A 14,268-nucleotide genomic window follows, 5' to 3' on the forward strand; every position below is an offset into this window, starting at 1 on the left:
CCTCGCAGCCTCCTCCTTGCAAGCTGCTAATTGTGTTAGTACATTCTAAGACAGAGTCTGTTCTCAAAGCAATTCTTTGTAACAACAACTACTCTCATAGAGAGAGATTCAAAGCAATACTCTGTAACAACAGAAACAGGACACACAGACTACCCACCCTGTTATTGTATTTATCTCGCTTTGCTAACAACTGTGATTAAAATAGAGATAGAGGATGTATGTGGATGGATGCTTGGTGTGGATAATAAATGAATGGTCAGGGCGGTGCCAGCCTAAAAATCCAGTGTCCATCAGCTGAAGAAGGCGTCAAGTGGAAATAACCAGAGGGCCCCCAATGGGCAGACTGGAATCCACCCAACAGCCTCAAGGATGGGAGAACCAAAGAGTAAGATAACATCTGGCAGCATGGAGCCGTCAGGAATGTGCCATCTGCTGATTGATTCAGCGACAGCATGATAAAGCAATTCCCATAGACTGACATAGGAAGAAATTCCTATAGAAATGGACTCTAGAAAGTGAGAACTTTGGGGTCTGATTCTGCAAACCAATTTCCAGGAGCATCAGATGTGCATCTGACAAGGCCCTGCTCCCTCCTCAGGTCCAGGCCACCTGGCCAGTGGCTTGGCATGAGCAACTCTAAGGCTGGTAACTATGATAACAACCTTGCAGAACCTGTGTGTGTGTGTGTGTGTGTGTATGAATGAATGTGTGAATAAATATGAATGGAATGTTATAGCTATAACTAACTGCTTACTATGATTATTTCTGTATTCACATAAATGTGGTATTTTGCCTTTTCCCCTTTAATAAGATCCTACTGGTTTTTATTTTATTGGTATAACACCCACTGTATTTTCCACTGCATGCATCTGCTGAAGTGAGCTGTAGCTCATGAAAGCTTATGCTCAAATAACTTTGTTAGTCTCTAAGGTGCCACAAGTACTCCTTTTCTTTTTGCAGATACAGACTAACATGGCTGCTACTCTGAAAGCTGTCCCAGGAAAGAGGCTAGATCTTGTGTATGACTTAGCAAACCTATCAGACAAACAAAATGTGCACAGCTTGGACCTTTGGGCGGAAGCCTGGGCATCACCTTCTACTAATACAGACGTTTTTCCACCCTTTTAGCTTCAGTAAAAAAAAAACACTCTGGGAAGCAGGTGCCCAAAGAGATATAACAAGAGAAGAAAACCTTCAGAAAAGCAGGAGATGAAAGGGAACTTTTTGTTGCCAAGAGCCAACAGTCTTGCACATGTTTCTCTTTTAAACATTTTGGGCCAATTTAGGCCTTCACTTACACAATCCAACCCACTGAAGACAATGAGTTTGTGTAGGTGTAACTGAGCCCAGAATTTAGCTCACTATTTATCAAAAATGGTCAGATTGAAGATTAACTTGCTTTGTTGAATATTTATTAGTGTTCCACTTCACTTGAAATATGAACTGCAAGTCCTTCCATAAATAAATTAAAGCTGTCTAGTTTAAATGTGGTGTCAACAAATCTTTGAAGCTTGTTATAAGTCTGATCCAAAGCCTGTTGTAGTCAACGGGAGTTTTTCCATTGATTTCAAGGGCTTTGGATAAGGTCCTAAGTGCAGTGAGCTGGTATAATGAGTTATAAATAAAATTTTAGCAGGTCTCCTTGCTATAGCAACAATGCTGCTGGAGTGTATTTTTCTCAGCCATGTGACAGAACAAGTGTCACAATATTGGAGCTGAAAGGGAGTCTGAACACACTCATTTCAGTGTGTCATGCAGTTAAAATAATGCAACCCTAAAATGGTAATGTTCCTAATGCGTATATTAATGACTTGACCTTTCTCTTTGTTGTTCTTTTCAAACTTATGTCATTTGACATTGCATATAAAACTGCCATGTCTCCAGGAAAACAATACATGTAGACTCCATACCACAGTCCCCAAAAGAGACTTTACAAGGAAACAGTAAGTTAGGGTTAGTGGTCATTTCTCCCCACTGTGGGATATTTGCTTTTCATTGTGTCAAGCCAAAATAATTGACATATTTTATTATTAACCGTAATTCAGCGCTAGCGGTGTACTGCCCTGGTCCTTGTCTACTTCAGTAAGCATGTGGGGCTCCTTTCTGCTCTCTGTTTACAAAAAGTAAACTGATAAAAGTTGCTACATTTTGGTATATTGTATGAGAAGCTCAGCTGTGGGAACGTCTCTGTGCTGCCTTCTTCAAAATCTAGTTCTCTCTTTCATATATCTACTATTATTATATGTAGGCTTGTTTTGCTGCATATATTATTTTAAATCTCTCTATGTGCCTTATTCTGGCTACTTATCTGCAATGAGATTCATATAGTCCCATTTTTATCATTTTACCTGACTGTAATTATTAACTAAATAATTGTGATCAGTATTAGAAGCCTGATCCAAAGCCCAGTGAATTCATTTGGAGTCTTTCCATTGACTTCAGTGGGTTTTGGAACAGGCCCTGAATGAGGAATAAGCTTTGCCTGAAATGGGAGCATCCAAACAGTTTAGGCAACATATGTTTGAGCCGGAAGGAAAACATACAGAGCCAAATTCCCTCTGGGATACGTATCACTTTTTCCAGACATAGATGTAAATTTATAAAGATTTTAATGGTGACCATATACCTGAGCCATATGCACTTGTCTTTTGGTTTGTAGCAGTTGGTAACATATGGCATATGCCTTTCAGCAAAGTGACAAGCCAGCTGTGAAATCCCACAGACTAGAGGTAGTATTCCTCTGTCAAAAATTCATAGCACTACATGCTTTTCACTACACGGAGAGGCGAACCACCTCTGAGAGAGTGATGCAGTCCCTTCTTGCAGATTGTATATGCAATTTCCATTCTGTTACGTCCTTCCACACAGGGTGTTTTGAAACAGTTAAATGAAATGAAAAATAATTCGAAATTATATTAGTAACATCTGTGGAATAATACTTGGGTTACTTGTTAAATAAAGAGTATTACCAATGTAACATCAACTGCAGATGGAAAACTACATATATGGATGATGACTGTACTCCACTCATTTGTTTATGCTCTCCAAGTCCCTCAGTGTATACATGACCTCTCTCAGGGATGGATTTTGCATTTAGAATTAGCTGAGAGAAGTATAACACCGCATCTGATCTAACAGTTCCCTATTATCAACTATGCTTCAGAGAAGACATTGCTTATTTCAGCACATATATGGAATATATTGTGCTCATGAAATGTGCCCGGAAGACTTTCGGTCCTCAGGGTCATTTATGCTCTATTGACACCATTTATATTTACACCAGCTTTAAGGCCCCTTTACTCTGCTCTGCCAGAGCAATGTAAAGAAACCTCAGTGGTAATGATAACCAGAGCCATTAGTTTTAGGCAGGAATATGTGAAAGACTCAAATGGTCTTTTAATCAAACCACACCCTGGGCCAAGAGAACTCCCCTGCCTCTGCCCAGAGGAGGAGAATGTATGTATTCTCAGCTTTTAGGGAGGAGCAGATACCACAGAGACTTTATTAACATGCTTAAATTATCTTAATCTTACCTTCATGTTACAGGTTGCTCAAGCTTGGAGATGCTTATGGACTGAATTCTTCTCTTCCGATTTTCCTAATTTCTCCTTTCCTTCTTAGTTTACTCCTTTATTCTCTGTCATCTCATAACACACACTTTTTCTTTACTTGTCCTTATTCCACTACTATTATTTGTACTACCGTAGCATCCAAAAACACCAGTCAAAGAGCAGCGTCGATTACACTTAGGCACTATATCAACAAGCAGAAAAGACAGCACTCCTGATTCAGAGACTTATTCTCCCAGAGATTCAGTTCGACATCTAAAAGGTAGAAAGCTTCTCTAAATCTTGTTTGTACATCCTGAGTCTTCAAAACTGATTTCGAAATCTGTCTGTGGGAGCAGACTCTCTTGTAAGATTTGACTTTTTCTCGTTAGGGCAGAAATTCAGCAAAAATCAGGTTCGGCAGATGCAAAAATGCTTATCCATTCAGCAGTAACTTATTGAATTTGGCAATACAGAGCCCCACAATCCATCTTTTCCTGAGGTGGATTGAGGGGCAACAGCTGGTGAAGGAGTCCTGAACAAGGGACAGGATGGAGCTGTGAGGAACTAGTACAGTGGCATTGAAGCTCTGGGCAGACAGCCCTTTGCCTTTGCATATCCTACAAGATCTACATAGATCTGCTATTTCTGTGGGGTTGGAGGAATTCTTGGCTCCCTCCCCAGTGGAAAGATGTAAAGTCAACTCCATCAGTGCAAACCATGAAAGTTATACAGATTTGTATCCTGAAAGAAACCAAACTTGCTATTGCATTATTTCACACGCTACCTTAATCCTTAAACTACCAAATATAGACACTATTAGGAACCGACGTTGTTTTTAAGGACATCTTAATTGTTCTCTGAAAGTGTGGTTCTCTGTAATAACATAACTAAGAAAAAGACACACTCACTCCCACTGAATTTTAGCCATTGCTTTTATGTACAGACAAAAGAGTTAGTCTTAGAGCTTTCCCCCACAAAAATTCTGAATAAAAAAAATTTTCTTTTGAATATTTTCAACGGATGGATGAACATCAAGAGAGTTAGACTGAGACAGAAAGACTCCCATTTATGTCAACAGGAATTTTGCCACTTATGGTCAGGATCAGGGCCAAGGTTTAGCAGATCAAATCTGAATTGTGATGCCACACCATGACAAACACACTCTGGTTCCAATGCCAGTAAAGTCCACGCTTCAGGGATGGAGTGCAGGCAGCAGGAGCCTGGAGCTGGCCTTATGGGAAAGCATAGCTTCTCTTTTCCCATGCACTCCAATTAAAGTCTTCCAGTAACCAGGACTTTTCCAGGCTGCAATCACATTGTGAGGGTGCAAGTGTCATACTTAAACCTGTGATGTTTCAGTTCAGCAGATTCTAACAGAGTTTATTCAGAGGGACTCGTTTTTTGTAACCACTCATCCTGTTCTTAAATAAATATATAACTATGGCATTGACTTCATCTGCTATACTTATGAGTGAATATCACAGATTCAATTCTGTATATGAAAATGGAAAGCATATTTCACTTTGGTGACTCCTAAACAAGAAACTTAATTAAAAGAACTGACTGGCTGAAAGAGTAATTCAATGGAGTCCAGTTAAAACCCCAAGAAAATTACACATACTTTGCAAAAATGCCATACCTCAGGAAGGAATCCCATGTTAAAAAGCTTGGAAAGCAACAGCTAAGGGATCCTGCCATCCCCTAGTGCCATAATATTCTTCACTTTTCAGTATCATGACTTACATCATCCACTCAACCGCCGGGTTTAACCACTAGCCACAACCAAGCTATATATGTTCTCCATTCCCTGCCTTTAGGGTCGAGGGTAGGATTCTGTTATTCCTCCTAATCCAACACTTCCTAGTTCCACCACACAAGGCTCTTTTAGTCAGACTTTGGCGGAATTTTACCCATCCACAGGAAGTAAATGGATTTATTTTTCCTGTCTATAATTACAGAGACATGGAGCATTTATGCTGAAAATATGGACCTAAATTATGAGTGGAAGGTGGGGTGCCAAAAAGCACTGAAACAGATGTAAGTTTTATTTTCTTACTAGGCAAAGCAACCATTGTGAAAGCTGAAGGATATCACCAATGGGTGGTAAAGCTGACAGCAGAAAATCAAAGAAATCTTAGCACTAAGGCAACAATGTAACATAAAAAAATGTGTCAGCTCTCCATGGCCATGCAGATTATCACTCACATCATGATGGAAGGTAAGAATTGTTTCCCAGTATGGAGTTGACACTGCATGAGCTTTAATCTGTTGTTCTTTGCCTTTCAGATCTCTTGCTTCAGAACACAAACACTAACAAGATGACAAAAGCTGTATTTGAGCATTATATCTACTTGCAAACTAGCATTTCAAGTTCAAGTTTAGACATACTAGGGAACAAAGCAAAATGAAGAGGAAGGCTGTGATTTTAGTGGGGCTTTAACCTCTTTTGTTCTTTGACCTTTTGTAGCGCTCAGAATATATCAACACTTCTGTCGCATGAATTACCTTATCAGCTTAGTTGTTGCTGATATAGCCATTTATGCATCCAATTACAGCTAGAAGCATTGATTTTGGTGGCTTTTCATCCCATTTCCAGCTGCAGGTGTCCCAAAGCACTAAGCAGTAAGGCCCAAATCCTGTGAGTCGGCACACAACTCAAGCACTGGGCTAATGCTAGTGATCACTGCAAAGGAGGAACGGAGAGAAGTAGCATCATGCCCAGAGTGCAGAGTGACTGTTCAGCAGCTACGACTGCCATGAATCTGCCGAAACCCCCATGTCTCCCTTATCTCTGCTTTGTGGAGGGCCAAGGCGGGTTGGGAGAGTCAGAGAAAAATGTATTTTATTGAAATACAGAATTTCACATTATATTTTTTAAACTCTAAGTTTGCATATAATAAGACTTATCTTCAACATTCTCTTTTTCTCCCTTTTATAACAAATTCAGTCCTTTGATAGCTGCTGGACTGACAGCTCCAGAACGGAAGGTTTTTTTTCATAGCACAGGCAACAACATGCAAGCTTACAATTGTCCAGGAAAGGTCTCTTAATGGAACACTCACTAGGAGTGAAAGGGTAGTTCAGTCTCTCTGCCCAGTCTCTTCTTGGTCTTTCTATACAACTGGTCAATCAGGATTTAGCTAATGGTAATTTGTGGGCTGGTTGACTGATGGACTTGATGAATGAGAGATGATAGATAGGGTGGGGGTAGGCCATGAAAGGCCTTGAAAGTAAACCAAGTAACTTACCTTTGACACAATCAAGGCAGAGCCAGTGGATGGCTGCAAACAGAGGGATGACATGGATCAGTGACAAGCTAGGAAAATGATCGTTGCAGCAGCATTCTCAATGCATATGAACAGGGCAAGACTGTATGTGTAAAGGCCAGAGAGAAGGATGTTGCAGAAAATCATGCCACAAGATAAGGGCCTGGGTGAGTGTTTTAGTTGAGTAGATAGATAGGAAGGGTTGTGTCTTAGAGACAGAATTTTGAGAAAGAATTGGCAAGATTTAGATAGAGCCTGGAGGTGAGGACTTAGAGAAAGATCTGAATTATAGATGACGCCCGGGATACAGTCCTGAGTGACAAGCAGGATGGTGGCGTTGGCCACAGTGACTGAGAAAAGAAGTAGGAGGGTAGGTTTGAGGGGGAAGGTTAAGACCTCTGTTTTTACCCACTTTGGGCTTGAGCTCATGGCTAGACATTTATGAGATGTCAGAGAGACCCCAAGGTTGTCAGAACGAGAGCTTGTTGTGTTTCAAATAGTTAATTCTTTTATCTTCCCTGAGCACAATGCTTTTATAATAAAAAAGTACTTGCTGTTTGGGTATCAGCAGTTTCCTGTGTTTAAGTTTACCACAATTGCACTACAGCTACCTTGCTAGTGTTCTTTAGCCCTCTAACATTTTTAGCGATAGGAGTGTGCATTTCCTTTTCTGGAGAGACTGGAGGCAGGAAATGCTGTCCATTTTTATCTCTGATATGTCATGTATTGTAGAGAATTAAGAAGTATGACCTGTTGTTTTTTGAAATTCCCAAACCAAAAAGGCTTATTGGAGCACGAGCTTTTACCATCTGTCAGGCATAGTTCTCACACTTCATAAAACTGCCTCTCACATTGGTACCATTTTCTGTAACAGTTTGTTAATAAATTCCATCCAAATCTTGAAGTGTTTCACATGACAAGCTGAAGAATATCCCTGATAAAGCATGCTTATTCTGCTTAGCAGCCCTCCAGGGACTGCCAGGCTTATGTTTTTGTGGAAGGAAGCAGAGATAACATTCCTTAGCAGAGGATGCCAAGCCTACATAATTAAATGACAAGTACAGTGCAAAGGGCTAACAAGGAAAAGGTCCTGAAATCTGAGACAAACAATTTTTAGAGAAAGTTAGATTCACCGATTTCAAGATCAGTTTTAGTTCATTAGATGCAGTGAACAGGATATTATTGCTTGAAAGATCTTCAGTTCAAGTTGCTCCCAGCGACCAGTCATTCTCTGTGCATTAAATTATAGTGTTCATGTAAAGTGTCTATTCCTATTAATATTACATACAGCGATCACCAAGGAAGAGAAGAATGAACTAAACTTCACAGAAACATCTCTAAGAGGACTAATGACACTGGGAGACACCCACATGATTGATCTATGCTATACACATACATTAGGAAGGAAGAGGATATCTACATTTTTATTGTACAAAATTTCATTGAGAATTTCAATGAAAATATGTTTGGTACAATATATGATCAATCACATCTTGTTCCAAAAAATAGAATTCTTAGGAAGTACTTTGCAAAATTGTTATGAAGCTCTCTATAAACCTGAAATGATAAGTTGGAAACAGCTTGTCTTCTGGACTCTTTCAAGTGGGCATGGAGTCCAAACTGCTCCACAAAATTGAATCTTATCCATCTTTGGAAGAACAGAAATAATTTCTCATATTCCTGTAGTTAAAGAAAATGTTGGCACATCTTGAAAAATTACAGCTTCCTTCATCTCATTGAGTACTTGTCTCACTCTGCAGTTGTATCATAACATATGGCAAGAGATGCAGATGTCAAGCCATTATGTATTTCATTTTAATTACTGATCTTAAATGTCCAAATTCTAAGATGGATCATCCAAATTCTTCAATAAGATTTGGGGGTGGAACTAACTCTGGAGCCTGCTCAGAAACCTTGCAGCTCCCGGGAGACCTGTCTGGAGCCCAGAGTATCAGCCAGAGTTGAGTGTTACCTGACTGGAGGCCCTGTCCTCTGCTCCAGCTCATATCCCAGGCAGCTCCCCTGCCTACTCCATTGGAGTCATGCTGCCAAGACTTCTCCGGCCCCAGTCCTTTAAAGCAGGTTCCTGGTCATAGAGGAATCCCTGGGGTTCCAGGGTATATTACCTTTTCAATCTAATCTCTGCAGTGCCAGATGACATGATTTGTGTTCCCCATCTCTGCCCACACACAACCCAGTCCCCATCCCCTTTCCCATACAGAGCAAGCCATCAATGTATCCTCGGAAGGGATGGGATGGTGCTATGGAGGCAATTGACTGGACCCATCTGCATGAAAGGTTTGATATCAGAAGTGGAGGTTCCCCTCCATGCACAGAATTAGCGTCACAATCTGGCCCTCTGAGTATGCTACTGTAAATCTGAAGTAACCCCAATCAGTTAAAATCCTGTTCTTATTGACAATGTAATTAATTCAGTACAGTCAATTTATAGCAGTATATACTCCTTAAAGAATAGGTGAGGGGACAATTTGATCTAAAATATAGAAAAATGTTAAGACAATCAAATGCAAAATTATAATTAATTATAAGAACTTCAGAACAAGAATGACCATACTGGGCCAGACCAACAGTCCGTCTAGCCCAGTATCCTCTCTTCTGACAGTGGCCAATACCAGATGCTTCAGAGGGAATGAACAGAACAGGGCAATTATCTAATGATCCACCCCTGTCATCCAGTCCCAGCATCTGGAAGTCAGAGCCTTAAGACACCCAGAGCATGGGGCTGCACATACAAAAATACGAATTGTAAAACTATACAGATCATAATGCTGCCTATTAGTATATTTTTGGCTTCTGAAGAAATGTACACTCCAGAGACTTTAAAAATAAAAACTCTTGGGCTACTTTATCTGCTTAGCTGCTATGAGACAGGGATTTCAGCCCTTTGTTCCCAAGCCTGTTCACTCTGTTAAAACTTCACTACTACAAATTATCCCTTTCCATCATCAGAACATCACCACACATGGATGTGGGTTTTTCTTTTCAAATTTTAAAAAATTATTCAAACAAAAATGCTTGAGTAAGACTAGGCTACAGTAACACCACAGTACTCACAGGCTTCATTGCTAGTCAACCCCATTTAATAAGAAAGAATTATAAGTCTCATGAGTAAATGGCTAGAAAATGTTTCCACAGGAAAAGCTTCATAATCTCATGTGGATTGTTTCTTGAAAGAAGCATCTTCAAGGCTATAACTCTTTTAAAAATACCATCCCATCAATACTATACTGTAGAGTCATAATTACTTCAGATCTTGGTACTATTGCAAATCACAGGGATCCCAACTAAAAATCCCAGTGAACATACTCATTTTATTCTTTATAGTCCAGGACACACAAGGACACACACACACACACACACACTCCAGAAATAATTGCCTAAATGAATCATTGCCTATGACAATTTTTTTTAGTGTTAATTAAAAAAAGACACCACAATGTCATTTTTAAAATATTCAAAGAGAAAAGAGATTCAGTGCTGGATGTAACACTAAATATAAAGTTTTACAGTACTGTTAACTAAGAACAGCCATACTGGGTCAGACCAAAGGTCCATCAAACCCAGTATCCTGTCTTCCAACAGTGGCCAATGCCAGGTGCCCCAAAGGGAATGAACAGACAGGTTATCATCAAGTGATCCATCCCCTGTCACCCATTCCTAGCTTCTGTCACTTCACACTCAGATAACAAGCATTTTGTCATTTTTTCTTCATTTAATAACTAGAAGATTTCTTATACAGAAATATTATCAAAGGGAGATACTGTACTTTTTGGAAGAAAATTTTCAATTTGTCATGGGTATACAAATTGGCATTTGTACTCACAAATCAGGCAATTGTACATATAAACACCAAACTGCACACACAAATCAGTATTCTACTTTTTAGAAACAAGCTAAGGTATTTACATATATTTAAAGAGGCATTCCCAGAATGTACAGGTACAGAGTTACAGGCCAACTGGAAATTTGTCCCTTAATTTAGTCTCTCTATATATGCATATATACACACTGTTTTGAAATCATGTAGTTTATGGACAGTTTTTGAGCAATATCCTGTATTTTAGATAAATGAAAAAGAAGGAGGAATATTGCTTCCACTATGATAAGCAAAAATTCTCATCTTCTGTACTTCTGAAAAGATTCAAGATTATTAAACGTGCTGACACACTGCTGAGGAGATTCAAGGCATCTGTGGCCATGCTACTTGTTTTATACTCTGTCTTTCAATACTATTAAATCTATGATGTCTTCTTAGTTTTGTTTTTTTTAATTCCATTTTATGTGGTTCTAGTTTTCAGACAGATTCAAGAATGACACAAACGCCTTCCTCCACCCACAGACCTTGGATTCCTGCCATTGGTTACACCCTTCCAACTAATGTGGAACATGAAGCTGTGTCTGGTCCCATATATCCATAAATGGAAGGAAGGCCAGCACAGACGATGTAGGAATGAACAAATGAAGCAAGCATCCACAGTTTCTTTCCTGACTGTGGATCCCTAACACAGGCACAGCAAGGCTTATTTTTAATAGATTCATTTTATTCTGATTTTCAGACAGGAGTGTCATTTCATTGTCAGGTTGTTGTTTTAAAAATGAAGTAAATTAATCTAACTATAAGCTTTATCCGAGCTGTTGAGGTGAGAGCAGATCTCTTCTGTCTGAGCATATTAGCAGCAAATAAACTATGCAGAATGTTTGTTTGGCTGAAACCACTGCATAAGCAGTTATATAAGTGCACTTGAAATGTACGGAATTCTTTTGTTTACTGAGAAATCCTTCACCTTTTGTAAATTAAAAGCTCAAAGTTATCCTTACTTCAGCTATTCCTTATTCTTATGCCCTGTATCAATCATTATTCTTTGGATTATTAACAATACTGTATTTAGCACCATATTAAACAATCATAGGCTAAATAATACCAAATATGACAGTTGCTTCCCAGGGTTTGTATTTATCATCACCAGTATTAGTAATAATTTGAGGCCTGATCTTATGTCCCATTCTTATATCAGTACTCCTTAAAGTCAATGGGAGCATCTGCATGAGTGAGGGGTATGCACTTCAATATGGGGTACAAGATGAGGCCCTTAAGCTGAAGGAAGGACTATATATAGAAACATTAAGGCACAGTGATGTTGGGGAACAATGTGCAGGTGCACCACCCTACACAAACACCAGAAAGAGCGGTTGCTGAAGTAGACACACTATTTGAATCCCTGCATCTCAAAGAGTGCTGTTGTTCACCCTTGGAAAGAGTAATGTCTAATCCGCTGTGTGGCTAGCCATGGTTCCACTCACTCTCTATCCTCCCTCACCCAGTTTGGAGAAGTTAGCACTGGCAGTGTCATTGGCCTGACAGAAACCTTACACCCTGCGGAAGCTGCTTAGGGTATTGACACTGCATTTGGCAAAATATACAAAATGTGTCACACACATGCACACACAAGCATGGGATAGTATCCCCAGGGAAACAGAACCATACAGGGAGCAATAGCAAAAAACACAATGAGTTCATTCAGGGATGCTGGAAAATTTGTATAGTGGGGGTGCTGAGAACCATGGAATCAAACTGTAAACCCTGTATGTGGTGTGGCCATAGGTGCTGGAATTTGGGGTACTGGGGGCGCTGCTGCATCCCTTGTCTTGAAATTGTTTCCATTCTATACAGGGTTTGCAGTCTCGTTCACTGGCTCTCAGCTTCCCCACTATACACATTTTTTCAGCACCCCTGGTTGCAGCAGCACCCGCAGCGCCCCTTCTTCCAGCACCTATGAGTCCATTAAAAAAATCAAAATTCTCTCTGAATTCCATTTATTTCTCCTCCTTGATCACTACCTTTCCCTAGGCTTTGGTTCATCTGGTCCATAAGTTAATGCATAATTGAGGGCCTGATTTTCCTCTCATGCCAGCAGAACTCCACTGACATTACTTCTGATTTACACTGTGTTAAATGAGAGTAGCGTCAGCGGAAAGTGATGGAATTCAACTCGTTTAAAACTTTTTTTAATGAAAAAAACCCATACAACAGTATTTAAATTACTCACAATGGAAAAATACTATTGTACATACATTGCCAGAGATGGGTAATTATAGAAACATGTAACATGCTCCAATACCTTCATACACTTCCAAAGAAAAAAAGCTTTCTTGAATGTCTGTTGAGTACTAGGAGGCAGCTATAGGATTATGGTATTCAACACTGATTTATGTTTTATCCCTGGAAGCACATTAAGACCTAGGAAAAGTCTTATTCAAAATGAATGGTGGACAATGTCTCACTTTCCCAATACCCCTCTATTCAGAAATACTTCTGACAGATCTTCAGCTGGTGTGAATTGTCATAGCTTTTTGAAGTCAACACAGCTACATCAATTTAAACCAGCTGAGGATATGCTCCATTGATGTTTTATGATTCGTCCCATCTCTAATGACAAAGTATCTTCTTGAAGAACAGTAAACATTCTTAATGGAACACCAAAGGCTACATTTAGAGCTAAGAGAGTACTAGAAACAACATTTTCTGTTCTAATTTTAACATTCATTCCCCTTCTGTGTTTGCTTTCTGTCAGAATTCTAGAAAATGAGTTTATTGCCAGGAACATTTGCAGAAACAAAAATACGTACTCTAATATAGCAGACTATACACAAAGTTAATATTGAACTTATAATCACCATTAGCTGCGCTGGAAATCTGATTCTTGGAGTTGGATTCAGTCCAACAGGGAATAGAAACCTAGCATGTGATCCATAAGTACCAAACAATTTAAATGGAAAATATTTATTACGCTCAAAAAATGGCACATAAACAATCTGCAGACCAATATGGACAATCTGGGGACCAAAAAAAGTCAGATTTGGTCCAAATAAATCATTGGGGAGGAAGTATTTGTCCTTCCCAAGTGCTGGCATAAGCAGGCTATTGATAATTGGTTATTGATAAATTATTAATTAATTGATTCCCCCAGTAATTGATAACAATTTTAACTGTGATTATATGTTTATATGTCTATATGTTTAATGAGAGGGATTCTTTCAAATCTGGATTCGTTTAATTATTAACAAACCTCCAATAAGTCATCTTTGATTGGATTTACTGATTTAACAGTTAGTAAAGACATAGTTACCAACTACTGCAGAAGACCTTCCCTGTAGTTCTCTAATAGCCTGTGTTCAATCTCCAGATGATCTTACTTTCTCTTGATTTCTTAGGGTAATTATATCCTTATTACTCTATTGTTTATCATTCCAACCCTTATTTATTCCTTTTGGTACATTCTTCTTATCTTAGGTTATTTTCTAAGTTCCCTGTTCCCTTGTAACTTTCCAACTACCTCAACTCCTTATGGTTAGTTATTATTTATTTCCTTTGTTAGGGTAATGATATTTGTTATACCTCTTCCACACTTTTGTGTTCAATGTTACTAAAA

Source organism: Lepidochelys kempii, chromosome 4, assembly GCF_965140265.1.
Source record: "Lepidochelys kempii isolate rLepKem1 chromosome 4, rLepKem1.hap2, whole genome shotgun sequence".
NCBI lineage: Eukaryota > Metazoa > Chordata > Testudines > Cheloniidae > Lepidochelys > Lepidochelys kempii.